Source organism: Hevea brasiliensis, chromosome 6 (genome assembly GCF_030052815.1).
Source record: "Hevea brasiliensis isolate MT/VB/25A 57/8 chromosome 6, ASM3005281v1, whole genome shotgun sequence".
Classification (NCBI taxonomy): domain Eukaryota; kingdom Viridiplantae; phylum Streptophyta; class Magnoliopsida; order Malpighiales; family Euphorbiaceae; genus Hevea; species Hevea brasiliensis.
Genome location: NC_079498.1, coordinates 6986803 through 7005021, shown reverse-complemented (window position 1 = coordinate 7005021; position 18219 = coordinate 6986803). Strand labels below are relative to the sequence as shown.

Sequence of the window (18219 nt, the reverse complement as noted above, 5' to 3'; positions counted from 1 at the left end):
TAATTATTAGGGGTCATTTTTTGTTTTTAAATGCTTGCGTTCGGCTCGCCCATTCTGTTGAGAGGTGTGAGGACAAGAACGTTGAACAACGGTGCCTTGTTGACTAAGAAACTGAAGTAAAGAAGAATCCCGATATTCCATGGCATTGTCTATTCAGAGAATTTTAATGTCACAAGAGAACTGAGTTTTAATCATTTTTGCAAATGTGATATAAATTTGTGATAACTTATGTCGATGTTTCAAAAAATATATCCAAGTAAACCGAGAATAATCATCAATAAATATCACAAAATAACGAAAACCATTTATTGAAGAAACAGGAAAAGGACCCCAAATGTCAGAATGAATTAAACCAAAAGGAGTGTCTGAAGTAGTATTATTATGAGAAAAAGATAATGCAGGTTGTTTTGCAAGCTGACAATTTAAACAATTAAATGACTCAAACTTAGTAGATCCTAATAATCCACGAGAAATTAAGGGTTGAATTTTACTGGCATAAGCATGACCAAGACGACGATGCCATTGGTGAATAGAGGAATTAGGGATTGTAGCTGCAGACACAAATCTCTGAGGAAGATGTAAAGATGCAAGCTCAAATAATCGACCCACTCTGTGACCCTCCCCAAGAATTTGTCCCGTTTGTGGATTCTGTACCTGGACACCATGGGGAGAAAAAAAATAACATTTAGTCCTTTTTCACACAACTGACCAACAGAAATAAGATTGAGTGCCAAATTAGGGATATAATAGGTGTCAGGGAGATGAAGATTTGAGGTAGACACATGACCAGTATGTGTGATGTTCATTTTAGTACCATTTGCAGTATGGATTAGTGGTAAGGAAGATACAGGTTTTGCAGAAGACAAGAATTTAAGATTAGTGGTCATATGATTACAATATGCAGAGCCAAAAAGCCAATAAGAATTATCCGGAGTGGCAGACATGGTAGCAGGAGAATTAGAAGAGATAACCTGTTTGAATAGTGTCTCAAGATCACTCATGGTGATGGCAGTAGAACTCTCAGTAGCAGCAACAGTAGTGACAGAGGAAGATCCAGGCTTTGAGACATTCTTGAATTTAGAATGCCCTCCTTTTGGTCTTGGAGGACGTGTGGGACAATGTTCAAGAATATGACCGTAACCATGACAATATCTGCATTTTATAGTAGGACAAAATGCAAAAGCATGACCAATTTGATTACAATTCCTACAGAGTTGATTGCCAGATTTCTGATATGAGGATCGAGTAGTTGCAAGAGCAGTTTTAAATTGAGGAGTTTTATCCAAACTGAGACGAGTCTCTTCAAAAATAATCTCTTGAATAGCAGTATCCAATGATGGGAGTGGATTTCGATGTAGCAGGGATGCTCGAATGGCCTCATATTCTGATCGAAGAGCCATTAGAACTTGAATGAGATGAAGATGATCTTCACTGATTTTGGCCTGAGATATTTGATTCCAAATGGGTTGGACCTGGGCAAGAAAATCATTTACAGATTAACCTGCTTCTTGTTTCAGATTATGAAGAGTCGTCCACAACTGATAATAGTGGGCAAGTCCAGTGGTCTGATATCGATTAGCCAAAAAATTTCAGATTTCTTTTGCAGAGTCATAATTAACAAATTTGATGTGGATGGACGAGACAGAGGTATTGCGAAACCAGGTGATGATCTGATGATTTTTACTATCCCAATCTTCAAGACGGTCAGCAAATTTTGTATCAGTTTCATCGTCTCTCTTGTCGGTGTAGTGATATCTCCGGTAACAATACGCCAAAGCTTGCGACTTATCAAAAAACTTTTCATTCCTTGAACCCAAAGATTATAGTTGGAACCAGTCAGAACTGTTGCAATAGGTTTTGAAATATCAGATTTCTCCATTGATAATAAGATGAGGAGAAAAAAAATGATATAATAACAGGAATGAAAGAATGAACCAGAACAGGTTGTAGAGAGAGAAGAGAGACTCTAGAAACTAGAAATAAAAGCTTTACGGCTCTGATACCATGTTAGAAGAAAGAATACAAGCAATGAAGGAAAGGATTGTGTATTTGTCTGTGTTTTATTTACAGAGATATTACATCTATTTATACATGAGAATATGAGCTAATTTAGACAAAAATAATAATTGCTGTAATTATACTACACAAATCTCCTATAATAATGCTAATTGCTATAATTATGCTACACAAATCTCTTATAATCATGCTAATTGCTGTAATTATGCCAACATAAACTATTCTCTATATTTTTTTAAATTATGTATATATATCAAAAAATTATAAGTTTTCAAAGAGAAAAATAATATTTTCATGTCAATTAATTTTACTATTTCACAATAAATTAACTACATCGAAAAAATTAAAAATAACAAACAAAACAAAATTATGTAAAGTACTTATGGTGAATGGATAAATGTGTAACTAATCAAGGGCAATTGACAAAAAAAGTGTAATAAAAAATGCAAAATACTAAAAAAGGGTGAGTTTGAGATTAATTGCCAAAAAGGAGTAAATTTTGCTGAGGTGGAGAAGGTGAGTGCGGGACGCTAATTATAATAGCGTTTTTAAGGTCCGGACGCTATTTTGAATAGCGTCCGGGTGAAAAAGTTGAAAAAAGAGCTGGACGCTATTTTGAATAGCGTCCAGCTCTCAGAGTTTAAAGGTTGGACGCTACTTATAGTAGCGTCCAACTTTTCTTTTAAATTTTTAATAATTTTATTTTATATTTTAAATAAAATATAAATATTATTTTAATAAATAAAATTATAATATTATATATTATATATTATAATATTTTTATTATAAATATTATTTTTTAATTTAAAATTAAATTAAAATTTAAATAAATAAAAAATTAAAATTAAAAAATAAATAATTAAAAAAATTTAAGAAAAGTTGGACGCTACTATAAGTAGCGTCCAACTTTTCTTTAATTTTTAATAATTTTATTTTATATTTTAAATAAAATATAAATATTATTTTAATAAATAAAATTATAATATTATATATTATAATATTTTTATTATCAATATTATTTTTTAATTTAAAATTAAATTAAAATTTAAATAAATAAAAAATTAAAATAAAAAAATAAATAATTAAAAAAATTTAAGAAAAATTGGACGCTACTATAAGTAGCGTCCAACTTTTCTTTAAATTTTTAATAATTTTATTTTATATTTTAAATAAAATATAAATATTATTTTAATAAATAAAATTATAATATTATATATTATAATATTTTTATTATAAATATTATTTTTTAATTTAAAATTAAATTAAAATTTAAATAAATAAAAAATTAAAATTAAAAAATAAATAATTAAAAAAATTTAAAAAAAGTTGGACGCTACTATAAGTAGCGTCCAACTTTTCTTTAATTTTTTAATAATTTTATTTTATATTTTAAATAAAATATAAATATTATTTTAATAAATAAAATTATAATATTATATATTATAATATTTTTATTATCAATATTATTTTTAATTTAAAATTAAATTAAAATGTAAATAAATAAAAAAATAAATAATTAAAAATTTTAAGAAAAGTTAGACGCTACTATAAGTAGCGTCCAACTTTTTTTTAAATTTTTAATAATTTTATTTTATATTTTAAATAAAATATAAATATTATTTTAATAAATAAAATTATAATATTATATATTATAATATTTTTATTATCAATATTATTTTTTAATTTAAAATTAAATTAAAATTTAAATAAATAAAAAATTAAAATAAAAAAATAAATAATTAAAAAATTTAAGAAAAGTTGAACGCTACTATAAGTAGCGTCCAACTTTTCTTTAAATTTTTAATAATTTTATTTTATATTTTAAATAAAATATAAATATTATTTTAATAAATAAAATTATAATATTATATATTACATATTATAATATTTTTATTATAAATATTATTTTTTAATTTAAAATTAAATTAAAAGTTATATAAATAAAAATTTAAAATTCAAAAATAAATAATTAAAAAATTTAAGAAAAGTTGAACGCTACTATAAGTAGCGTCCAACTTTTCTTTAAATTTTTAATAATTTTATTTTATATTTTAAATAAAATATAAATATTATTTTAATAAATAAAATTATAAAATTATATATTATAATATTTTTATTATCAATATTATTTTTAATTTAAAATTAAATTAAAATGTAAATAAATAAAAAAATAAATAATTAAAAAAATTTAAGAAAAATTAGACAGTAGCGTCCAACTTTTTTTAAAATTTTTAATAATTTTATTTTATATTTTAAATAAAATATAAATATTATTTTAATAAATAAAATTATAATATTATATATTATAATATTTTTATTATTAATATTATTTTTTTAATTTAAATTTAAATTAAAATTTAATAAAATATAAAATTAAAAAAATAAATAATTAAAAAGACTTAAAAAAAATTAGACATAATTTATAGTTTAATTTTTTTTTAATTATTTTATTTTATATTTTTATTATAATTTTTTATTTTTTTTAATTTATTTAAAATATAAAATAATTAAAAATATTATAAAATATATAATATTAATTATTATAATTTTATTTATTAAAAGAATATTTTTAATTTATTTAAAATATAAAATAAAATAATTAAAAATTTAAAGAAAAGTTGGACGCTACTTATAGTAGCGTCCAACTTTTCTTAAATTTTTTTAATTATTTATTTTTTAATTTTAATTTTTTATTGATTTAAATTTTAATTTTATTTTAAATTAAAAAATAATATTCATAATAAAAATATTATAATATATAATATTATAATTTTATTTATTAAAATAATATTTATATTTTATTTAAAATATAAAATAAAATTATTAAAAATTAAAAAAAAGGTTGGACGCTACTATAAGTAGCGTCCAACCTTTAAATTGAGCTGGACGCTATTTTGAATAGCGTCCAGCTCTTTTTTCAACTTTTTCACCCGGACGCTATTTTGAATAGCGTCCGGACCTTAAAAACGCTATTATAATTAGCGTCCCGCACTCACCTTCTCCACCTCAGCAAAATTTACCCCTTTTTGGTAATTAGTTTCAAACTCACCCTTTTTTAGTATTTTACATTTTTTTATTACACTTTTTTTGTCAATTGCCCCCACTAATCAAAGTCTTACAAATCAAAGAAAAAAATACTAATTTTAGTGAAATGGTAAAATTGTAATTAGATAAAAGATAAAATTGTAATAAAATATTTCAATACGGTGATAAAATTAGAAAACCTCTTTTCATACAAAATAATAATGTAATGAAAATTTTGAATTGAAAATAAATGATAAAAATTATAATTTAATATGTTAATATAAAAAAGAATGACATATTTGTAAATATGGAAGAAAATAAAATTACATAAGACATTCCAAACAATCACTAAAAAAAATATATCAACAATGGATTGACGAATTCATTGCTAAATTCATTGTTAATTTGTCGCAAAATTATAGGTTAGTAATGGATTCATTACTAATTCATTGTGGTTTGCTGTAAAAATAATTCAGCTGACAAACAACTTGAATGCGGATATGTTAGATACTGAGTGTATTAATTAGACTACGCTCCTAACTTTTAAATCAAATGATTATAGGAATCAGCTATACTGAATGCAATTTCGCCTTTAATTACATAGTAAACTAAAATATGAGAGGTTGTCTCACTAGAAGAAATTGGAATTGAAATTATATTACTTCATTGAAAGCAAATACAATGCTTGGAAATTGAAAGCAAATTCAATGCTTGGAAATTGAAATTAAAATAGAAATTGAAATAGATTATGCCTGAAAATTGAAAGTGACAACTCGATTCTTGAATGGAGTAGACTGTTGGACTCATTTATTAATTGATTGAGTTGTTGATTATTGAATTGGTTGGCTGAGTTGTTGGGTTGTTGGGACTTTCCCATTGTACAGCAGATGTTATTTATAATAGCATCTAACTGACCCTGAAAGTATTTGGAGTCTACTCTACTTCACGTCTTGCACGTCTAGGAATTACTACAACTACTATCCACTAATTTGTTAACTGTTGGTAACTTCCTCGGTAGTGGTTAGTTCAATAACTTCGCATTTAATCAAGGATTTTTCTTGCCTAAATCGAGTTTACATAAATCCAAGACACATAATGTGTAGTAAGATCCACCTATTAAATAAAGAGATTCCACATGTTTGTGCCTTGGACAAACTCGGTTTTGATAAGAATTTTCCATTAATCAATAACCTCCACTAATTAAATATCCGATAACTACCCCAATAATTAAAATATTTATTTTAGGCCTCATAATAAAATTGATGCAATGAAATTAATTTTACGTAAAATTAATTTAATTAATCACAAACCTTAAAAAGTAAGTAATGAGATAAGATAATTATTTTTGGCGCAAACAGTTGCTAATCCGTCACTTAAGCCTATAGATATACTGTAGAGCATTTGGACTTATCACATTAACCTGGTGAGATGGCCTTGTCCCATTTCGTTTCGACTCCCCGCACCAGCATGATGACTATGTATTGTCTTCGCTTAGGAGTGTAATGGGAGGAGGCAATGGATTGTCTAATGATTTGTCTCATTAGGTGCCACCTCGGATTCGGTAGTAGGTCCCCTCTCATAAGATTGGGTTAAGTCGAGAAAGTCAACCGGTAACTCCACGCCTCAAGCCTAAGGACGTTATAATGGTCATACCCGGAGAGTATTTTTTTTATTTGCAATTAAAAAAAAATCAATTGAAAATAACACCAAGTCAATCGGGAACGTCAAAAATAAATTCACAGATTATCCTATCAATGATGAACAGAATGAATATAATTACAACTTAAAGTTTCTAGCAACCTACACACACATAGATATACTACAGAGCATTTGGACGAGTCTAATATTGCATTGATTATCATTATGCTAGGAACCTGTTGGTGTTTGATAATTGTTGAAAAGAACCTGTTGAAATTTGTCGTTTGGCTATGGTGTTGCAAGAGCAAATGAATGGCACTGTCGTTGAAAGGCCCGTTCAACAAACTTCACATGTGCGGTGCCTCATTGGAAGCCTCCTTCAACGGCTGTTATTTTAAAATGATCACAGATTCATCTGTATCAAAAAAGGAAAGTTTGGACCAGCCTTTGGGGATGATTTGGGTAAGCTCTCGTTGGCAGCAGGTCGTAGGGAGGTGGGAGAAATGTTGATTATTTTATTTTATGGTTGAGGAAGAATAATCTCCTCAAGCACTGGACATGTAATGTGAGAGACTCTTTAAATCATCAACTTTCTGGTTCGAACTTTACTCACTTATGAGATATTGTGGACGATTTATCACAAAATCAGACTTTATTTAAGCCATTAAGCATGATATAATATATCATAATATGATATTAGAGTGCCTAACAAGGAAAAGTTGAACAAAAAAAAAAAAAAAACCAACAACAACAACAAAGAAAGAAGCAAAAAAATGCAATTCCACTTTCTTTTTTTATTCTTTGCATGTAATACATCATCTCCGACGAGTAGTCAGATTACTTACTGCAATAGTACATCATTATTTATTATTTAAACTATAATTAAGTTCGACAAGAACCTATTTAACAACTAAGATTATCTCCTCGTGAAACACCAAACTGATTACAATAATCATTGTAATACCCAATACGAGCCTGAACAGTGGCGGAATTTCCACCATTACATTCAACTGCACCGTTAATGGCTCTAATTGTCGCCCCAAAACCCTGGGTTACGACATGGCGAACATTAGTCATCCAAAACCAGAGAGCAGTCTTAAATGACAAAACTGGGTCATTTGCCACAGTTTCAGGAGCGTTTAACCCATAAAAGTTATTCTCCTGCCCAGCAGCTCCATACTTATAGTTCCATGTTAGTTGAAGAGGTCCTCGGCCAAAGTTGTTCTTGCCTGCAACGCATGGTTACTTCGTGATTGTTTCGTCACAGTAGTCCTTGGAGGCTCCATCCATCTCCTCGATGTAGCAGAAGTCTACAAAAACAAAATGTTAGTTTCTTGTTAGTTCATTATTGAAAATGAGTTTCAATGCGTAAAGTATGACTAATATTGCTGCAAAATAATTCTTACGTCCGGTTTCATGCGTAACATGAGCAAAAAAAGCAGCAATCTCGCGCTTGGAAATGCATCGCGGGTATAGAAGTTCTTGCCAGCACAGTACCCACCAGCTTGATTGATAATCCCGTTAAAGAAATCAGAAGTAACAACATCAGCCACCGAAAAATCGCCTGATGGTGTGGTGGGCTAGGCGTAGCATAGCAAGGACCCTCTCTGCATCCTTCGCCGCAATAAGCGTCACCAGTGCCACAGTAGCCGTATTTACTACTGCATAGATTGGGTGCACAACCACAATTCTGAGCCACTACAATTTTGGGCATGGCTCCTGCCGCCACAATAATGGCTACAATGATGGGTAGAAGATTTTTTCTCATCTTAAGGGGTGCCATTAATTTTTAAGAGCAGGTGATCGAGTGAAAATTGTGATGAAAAAAGGAGATTGAGAGCAAGATATTTGTAGTGTTATTATCCTGGAAAATTTAATTTGAACATACAGAATCTTGGCCGGAGGCTACACTAAAAGCACGTGTAGACTGGGATGACTAGCCTCGCTACTAATCGACTTCGTTCATCAACTTTGCCAAAGGAGAAATTGTCTTTTTTTACCGCCATTTTCTAAATCAGAGATATAATGAGTCAATTTTCTGATTTTCACGCATAATATTAAATTCACCTCTTAATTTAGTAATAACAAACCAACGAAATCATTGTCTAGGAATGCATATCCGGATTTAAATTCACGGATGAATTTAGAAAAATTGGTTAGTGAAAGTAATATAAACATATATAATTATGTACTAAAAATTACAATTATTTTATTTGAATGAGTCATAATTTTATGGGTGTGTAGAAAGTTTCATAGAAACAATGACTTTGCATAAAAATTTTGTATGAATCATGAAGGTAATTACTAAGAAAATTTAGTCTTGTAAAAAATAATTTATATATAAAAATATTTTTTATTGTTTAATTTTAATATTAAATTAATAATATTTATTTATGTTATGTATGTATATACGTTTTAATATTTTAATAAAATTATTAAAATTCAAAAAATAATTTTTCTTTTGAAAGGAGAAAGTTATTTTCTTTGCAAATGACTTAGTTTTCTCAAAAATTAGGAAAATATTTTTTTTATTATTTTTTAAATATCCTAAATGTTAAAAATTGTAAAATTTTTATTTTAAGAATATATTTTTTATAAAACAAATAGAGAGTGGAGAATTTTATAAAAATAAAATAATTATATAAATTATTAAAAAAAGTAATATTTATGAATATTTAAAAAAAAGTGAAGATAATTGTTCCCGCTCTAAAATACATAAGTCTCATGTAATTTTATTTTAAATTTATAATGGACTGAGTCTTATCAAAACTTTCCCAATTAGCTCATATTCAAATGAATCTCGTCAAACATAATTATGCTCTTTTAATATCCTAAAAAAACATACCATTCCCAAATGGAATTAAAATTAATAGAGTTATTAAAATAATAATAATAATAATAAAAGAATGTAAAATTTATGGTAAAACTTTATAATTAAAGCGTTAACTAGGAATTATGATAGAATTAATATTTTATATATCAGATCATATCTTACTTTAATAGAGCGAATGTAGATATTATATTTATTGGATTTGGTTTAGTATTAATATCGTGACATCCCCCAATTTAGATTTGGGTTGTGTATGTTGGATACCCAATATTAGGGGTGAGCAAATTTTGATTCAAATCGAAAAACCAAATCAAATCGAATCGGTTCAGTTTTAAAATTCAATCGGTTCGGTTTTAACATTTAATCGGTTTAGTTTTAAAATTCAATCGGTTCGGTTCGGTTTGATTTTATATTATAAAAATTTCGGTTATTTCAGTTCGGTTCGATTTTGAAGAGAAAAAGATCAGTTAAATCCAACCGAATAGTAATTTTATATATTCAAATCAAACCAAATAGTACTGAATTGATTTTTGAATTGATTTATTTTTATGGGGAATTTACGAATTATATTTAATTATATATATAGAAATTATTTAATTTCATTAATTAATAGTTATTAGGTTCAAACCAAAGTCAAAATTAGTCCAAATAACTTGAAAATCAAGTCTAAATTAAAAAATCAATCAAAAATTAAAATCGATCAATTTGAACCAAACCGAACAAAAATAGAATGATTCGGTTTGATTTGTTTCATCCATTTATATTCGGTTCGATTTTTAAAATATATAATTCGGTTTTTTTAATTTAATTCAGTTCAGTTCGGTTCGGTTTGAATCCAAATGCTTACCCCTACCCAATACTTAAATTAATTTTATAAATATAAATAATTAATTATATATTTTTAATAAAATTTATATTTTTAGACTATCATATTTTAAGTAAATAAATTTAAATATTTCTATATAAATAATTAACTAAAATAAATAAAACTAAACAAACTTAAATAATAATAATAATAATAATAATAATAATAATAATAATAATAATAATATTATTATTATTATTATTATTATTATTATTCTTATTATTTATAATAAATTTTAATTAAGTTTAAAATCAACTTAAATATTAAAATCATTAATCAAGAGTTCTTCCCCACTCCTCTCCCTTGTTGGACAGTCATCACAGTGAGTTTCTCATTAGTGGCTATCTCTAAATTGATTTTTTTTTTAATAAACTCACATATCTATTTTCATTTGAAATAAATTTGGGTTTATTTCCTCAAATTAATATTAATTACGAAAGCATATGAGGTTTCCTTCTTAATATTGGAGTCTCTCTTCATTATTGAATTTTATTTTCTTCCATATAGTGAAATTTTATTTGTTTATAGTATTTAATGGGCTCTTTGGCAGTTTGAGATATAGCACATATAATTGATTTCTTTTTATTATAGATTTTGAATTTTCTGTTATAAATAGCTTGTATGTTAGACAGTATAGAGAGAAAGAATTCCTATATTGTTAAAATATAAGGGAATGACAAGAGTGAAATATTTATAGAATTATATATATATAATTCAATAAATATTATTCTATTATGGCACTTGGCACGTATATGTGTGAAATAAAATAATTATCATATTGTAATTTTCGTAAATAAATTACGAACAGATGTGTTTATTAACAAGTAGATGTGTCTGTTAATAGACAGACATGTCAATTCTATACAAACAGTCACAACTGTTTATATAGGTATCTGTTAATAAACAGACATGTCTATTCTATACAAAAAGTCATAATTATTTGTATAGGTGTCTGTTAATAAACAGATATGTCTATAAAAATAGTCACAACTATTTTTATAGGTGTCTTTTAATAAACAGACATGTCTATTACACAAATAGTTGTATCTATTAGAGATAGACATATGTGTCTATCTAGTAAAGGTGCCATGACTTTTCATTCTTTATAAATATGGATGAGTTTTTTCAATCCAGAAATATACTACTTCTACTTCTTCTTCTTTTCTTCTAATCTCTCTAAATTCAGTTCATATAAAGAGTTCTTAAGGGAAATCTTCAAGAGTTGCTGTTTGCAGATTTCAGGCATCGTCATAACCTTGCAGCAATCTAGTGGGGGTAATTAATATCTTAAAGATAGTGATTCATTACGCCTCAAAGCCTATTCTACACCCACTGCCTCAACAATTTTAAGGTATTAATCGCAATAGAGTCTAAGGCTGTTTCCGTGATGAATCAAGAGTTCGTGAAACTTGATCATTTTAAGGAACAAATTATGTTCACTGAGAAGGTGAAAGCAGATCAAGAAAACAAGATGAATTGCCATGCAGAGGTCATATTCTCAATAACTCATCAGATAGGCTATAAGATTTTTTTACCTCTGTCAAGTCTCTAAAGGAAATCTGGAATTCGTTAGAATTCGAATATAATACAGAAAAAAAAGGTATGGATAAATTTCTCATTATGAAATATTTTGAATTATAAATACTTGATAATATGCTTGTTATGGATAAGTCCATGAGTTGCATGTATTTTTTTCAAAGTTTAAGGATTTGAAAGTGGTAGTTCCTAAATCATTGTAATTAGGAGGAATAATAGCACATCATACTTCTAGTTTGAATGATTATAGGAATAAATTACTGTATGCCACATACGACTTTTCTCTTAAACAGATTCAGAAATACTTACACATTAAAAAGTTTTTTATGTGATAATTTGTTTTATGTTGATGACATGCTTATAATTAGAAGAAATATAAAGTTATATTATGATGCTAGAGCTCATAGTGAATGTGATAAAGAAGGTAATAAGATTTATATGCATAAATCGAAAAACACTTTTATATGCATAAATCATAATTCATATTAATTGTGTCTATTACTAACTAGGTGGGGATATTGTTAAAAATATAAGTGATAAAAAATTTGTCTCATTTTGAAAGAGTTATGTCTGTTCATTAAAAGGTATAAGTGAACAGATATAATTATTCTAAGAGATACAAAGTGAATGGTTGTATCTGTTCTAACAGGTATAAGTGAATAGTTGTATCTGTTCTAAGAGGTATAAGTGAATAGTTGTATCTGTTCTAAGAGATATAAGTGAACAGTTGTATATGTTCTAAGAGGTATAAGTGAATAAATATAATTATTCTAAGAGATACAAAGTGAATGGTTGTATCTGTTCTAAGAAGTATAAGTGAACGGTTGTATATGTTCTAAAAGGTATAAGTGAACAGATGTAATTGTTCTAAGAGATACAAAGTGAACAGTTGTATCTGTTGTAAAAGGTATAAGTGAACAGATGTAATTGTTCTAAGAGATACAAAGTGAACAGTTGTATCTGTTGTAAAAGGTATAAGTGAACAGATGTAATTATTCTAAGATATACAAAGTGAACGTTGTATCTGTTGTAAAAGGTATAAGAGAATAGATGTAATTGTTATAAGAGATACGAAGTGAACTGTTGTATCTATTCTAAAAGGTGCAAGTGAACAGATATAAAAAGTTTGGTTTGAAGAGATGCAAATGCTTTATAAATAGCAATTTGGAACAAAAAAAATCTATTAACTTTTCTTTTTTGTCTCTTTTCTTTATTTTTACCTACAATTATTATTATTATTATTTAATTTATTCTTGGGAGAATTTTAAAATTACTGTCTATATTTATATTTTGGTTATTATCCTTGAGGGATCTGCCTAAAACTACCTAACTGTAACATAATGGGGGTTTTACTCTTTGTCAATTTTATTATATTGAGAGAATCAAATACTCCATATGATATTTATTACAAATTGACTAGAAATTTTGGTAGAATAATTGTTCAAATTGAGTGTGCTAGTGCTATTGGTAGCTTAATGAATATTATGCATTGCACTACTCCTGATAGTGCTTTTGCAATGTATAAATTGTCAAGATATACTAATAATCCTAATGTGGAATATTGAAAAGAAATTTCAAGGGTTTTTGAATATTTTAAAAAAAAATGAATTATAAACTATAGATTATTCTGCGATAAATTTCCAATTGTGCTAAAACCATATAAAGAGTTGTATCCATGCAAAAAAGTTATGTCCCTTGGCCAAAAGATGTAACTAAATAAAAAGATGTAATTGTTCTTAATAGTTACATGCACGAAGAGATGAATTTATTGGCCAAAAGGTTGATACATTTTGAGTAAGTATAAGAGCCTTACAAGTCATTTGTAAGAAGTGACAAAAAGACAAATAAGTGTGCATTTGTGTGTGTGTGCAAGTTTAGCTTGGTTATTTATTGTTGGATACTCTCATTTTAAACAAGTTATGGAGCAATTTATTTATGCAAATAAGGTACATATCTAGACTGTGAATTATTTATGTAGTTCATGTTATAAATATGTGATTATATGGTTGACTAGTGAAACAAATATGGTGGAGTTCCTAGCGTTATACAAATGTCACTTGTATAACTCGTTCTACGGTAGAATCCGAATTTATAACTTTGGCGAATGTTGGTAAAGAAGTAGAATGACTGAGAAACTTGTTATCGGATATTAAGTTGTGGCCACAACCTGTGCCATCTATTTCTTTATATTGTGATAGTCAAATCATGATGGCTAAAGCTTATAGTAAAATATACAATTGAAAGTATATACACATAAGCTTAAGACATGAAAATGTAAGACAATTAGTCTCTAATGGTGTTATTACCATGTTTATATTAAATCCTATAATAATCTAGCAAATCCTTTAATAAAAGGGCTCTCGAGAGTTATGATCATAAGTACATGTGCTGATTAGGATTTAGAATATTCTATTAAATTTACTAATGATGGGAACCCTACTTTATAGTATTATTACTAAATAAAGTTTAAAGGGTAACAACAAGTCATTAGTAAATGTTGTAATTAAAGTACTTAATGTACTAAGTTAATGGAATGAGGATGAGTATTTATAATCTTAATGAAGTTTAAAATTACTACAAAGGAAACTTCACCTATGTGAACATAGGAAGTGGTGCTGCTTCAACAAAAGTGAGAATAACTTTTGTCAATGTTTATGAAAACAGGAGATAGCACAAGGCCATATTCGTGCTAAAATTTTGGTGAACTTTTTAAGTCGAACTAATTGATTCGTGTGTGTAGTATTTCCGGTTCTATTTAATAGGAATCTAGGTTTAAGCTAAGGCCACCATGATTTCTTTAGAACTTTGAAATACTTACACTAAGGAAAAGTTTAAATCGAAAGATACTTTTCATTATGCATGAAACAATGGGATCTAACAATACAAGCTAAGTGGGGGATTGTTATAAATAGCTTGTATGTTAGACAGTATAGAGAGAAAGAATTCCTATATTGTTAAAATATAAGGGAATGACAAGAGTGAAATATTTATAGAATTATATATATATAATTCAATAAATATTATTCTATTATGGCACTTGGCACGTATATGTGTGAAATAAAATAATTATCATATTGTAATTTTCGTAAATAAATTACGAACAAATGTGTTTATTAATAAGTAGATGTGTCTGTTAATAGACAGACATGTCAATTCTATACAAACAGTCACAACTGTTTATATAGGTATCTGTTAATAAACAGATATGTCTATTCTATACAAAAAGTCATAACTATTTATATAGATGTCTGTTAATAAACAGATATGTCTATAAAAATAGTCACAACTATTTGTATAGGTGTCTTTTAATAAACAGACATGTCTATTACACAAATAGTTGTATCTATTAGAGATAGACAGATGTGTCTATCTAGTAAAGGTGCCATGACTTTTTCATTCTTTATAAATATGGATGAGTTTTTTCAATCCAGAAATATACTACTTCTACTTCTTCTTCTTTTCTTCTAATCTCTCTAAATTCAGTTCATATAAAGAGTTCTTAAGGGAAATCTTCAGGAGTTCTTTGTCTGATTTTGAGCTTTGTTGTATCCTGGAGGTATATTGCCATAACCTTGCAGCAATCTAGTGGGGGCAATTAATACCTTAAAGATAGTGATTCATAACGCCTCAAAGCCTATTCTACACCCACTGCCTCAACATTTTCAAGTATGAGTGATAATGTTCTATCAATAGAGTTAAATAGTGCAACCTATTTCTCTATTAACTTTTGATGGTTTAAATTATTTTACAGGTTATATGAGCAAACAAGTTCTTAAAAGGTAACGTTGAAAAAAAAAAAATTTATCGGCCAAGACAACAAAGTGATCAATTACCACATTGAATATTATTCTCCTTTTCACGTATCATATATGAACAAAGAATTTTTAATAATGTCAATTTTTTTATTTAAACAAATTATTAATAAACTTGAATTTGAATAGGGTGATTTCACGTCTTGTTATCCAATTCAATTCACTGGACGGCTGGACCTCTAAATCAACTTAATTTGGATTGGAAAGATTCCATCAAATACAATATCCCAAATTCATAATTTTAATTATGTCAACTTTGACTAACGTGATGGCATTAATAAATATTTTAGCTTTTTTCCCAGCAGAAATAAAAGACCTTAATTGGCTCTTTAGGTATATCCCCACTAATAAATGAATGCTTTGAATTACTCTTCGATAAATAAATTTGGTTATATAATGATGAATATCAACAAATATATAATGATGAATTTAGTTATGATTTATATAAATAATGTGAAAATTAAAGTAAACATTATTCTATTAAAATATTTATGAATATAAATAAATTTTTATGTGATTATTTATTGCTAAAGCAAAGTACATTAAATCATATAAAAATTAAGCTTTCTTTTATGTATTTTTTCCTTGACATATCATATTATAATAATTTTTATTACTATTTATTTATTAAGAATATATATCATTCTAAACAAAATTAGTTCTTTTGCAAAATTATAGATAATATAAAAATTTTAAAAATTTCAAAAAGACTAGCTCAATAGTAGCCAATTTTTTTTTTTTTCTCAAGTAAAAGCATTTTTAATCGAGATTAAATCCTTTTTTTTTTCAAATAAATTCAGAGGACGTTTAAATTGGCTTATGAAAATCGACTTATAAGTACTTAATACTTATAAGTTAATTTTAGTTTGTAAGCATTTTAAAGTTTAAGTAGTTACATGTTTAGTTAGAATAGTTATAAATAACTGATAAACAGTTAATATATTTAGAGAAAAATAGCTTATAATTATATTTATCATTGAAAATGACAGAAAAATGATATTAAATAGAATTGATGATAAAATTTTAAAAATTAAATTATAATAATATAATAAAATACTTGTTCAAACTAGTTTATAAACAGAAAACTTATAAGTATCAAAATGAAATGTTGGTTCCTCAACTGTATATTTATATTTTTAATCTATAAGCTTAATTTATAGATTCAAAAATTATTATAAATAAATAGGCCAGCTTAGTTTTATAATTTATAAATTGGATGGATCAACTTATAAGCTAAGCTAATACATACAACCTCTTAAAGCCTCAAATATGTACATTAAAAAATAATTATCTCTTAAATATTGTTCTCAAGATTAAACCCTTATTGATAAAATAGCAATTTAATTATCAGTTCATAGCTGATGAATTCTATGGATTGACACAAAATCACTGCTGGATTAATGCAAACATGCTTCTTGATATTTAGTTTGATTTTTATGATAATTTTGACAATAGAAAAAGACAGGAAATAGCAATTGGAAATGTGAAAACATTTGCTAAAAACAATTGTGATAATTGTTTCTTCTAAAATAAATAAATAAATAAATAAATATATATATATATTGTGACGTCCCTACCCGTCTACTTTATAGCCAAGCAAGAAGTGCCACATTCAGTGCCGGAGTACCCTATTATGTTTTATCATATCTATTATAACCATTTAATATCATTTAAAAATAGTAATCCATGTGTAATTTTTTTTTTATAACTTATTTCTGTGGAGACCCGGACAGAGCCTCCCCTGTTTTATTAGCATCTGGCGGGTTTTCCACTAATAACCTGTTAACATGTCCAGATTCATTTCACACATTTTCATATCATATTCTATTGTATCATTACCTTCACAATTATTTATGAGATCTCAAAAAAATATCATCTATTGCATTCATATAGAAATTCATAGATAATAAATTACAAGTTTTTATTTCAATCTCAAAGTTTAATTACAAGTCCAAAATGAAATACATCATGACTAGACATAATGAATCAAAATACTAGTCTATACATGGGCCCTACCAAAATACCAAAAACTGGTGAGGTGACTCTGGTCGGTTGCAGATCTGGTCAAAACTCTGTCTAAACACTACTGTGGCGGCTACTGATTTTTAGTACCTACGCGATGGAAAACCAACGCGCTAAGCATAACGCTTAGTGGTGCATAATTTATAATAACAATAATTAAACAATTGAATTAATATCTGCAAATCATAATTTCTGGGTCTTTTACATTTTTATTACTCTTTAGAAACAATTAACATTATCGGGATCTTTTATGATTACTTATTATATTTTAAGTCTTAATTAATTTTTATCAGTGCCTAAGAAACCTATAACAAATTATAAAAGCTGGATGCACGGGTATATACTGGTTAGACAGCCATATGTCTATCCAGTCTACATCTGTCAGGCACGAGGCCAGCTGTCGGGCACAAGACCAGTTATCAGGCTTGTAAAGCCAGAATTAAAGTAGGCATAATGGCATATAGAACAATCATACC

General features: G+C 27.0%; 1 pseudogene; it reads right to left on the bottom strand.

Moving 5' to 3' along the window:
• Nucleotides 1-7581: 7581 nt before the first annotated feature.
• LOC110668983 (endochitinase PR4-like) lies at nt 7582-8461 on the bottom strand (annotated as a pseudogene).
• Between the last annotated feature and the right edge of the window lie 9758 nt (nt 8462-18219).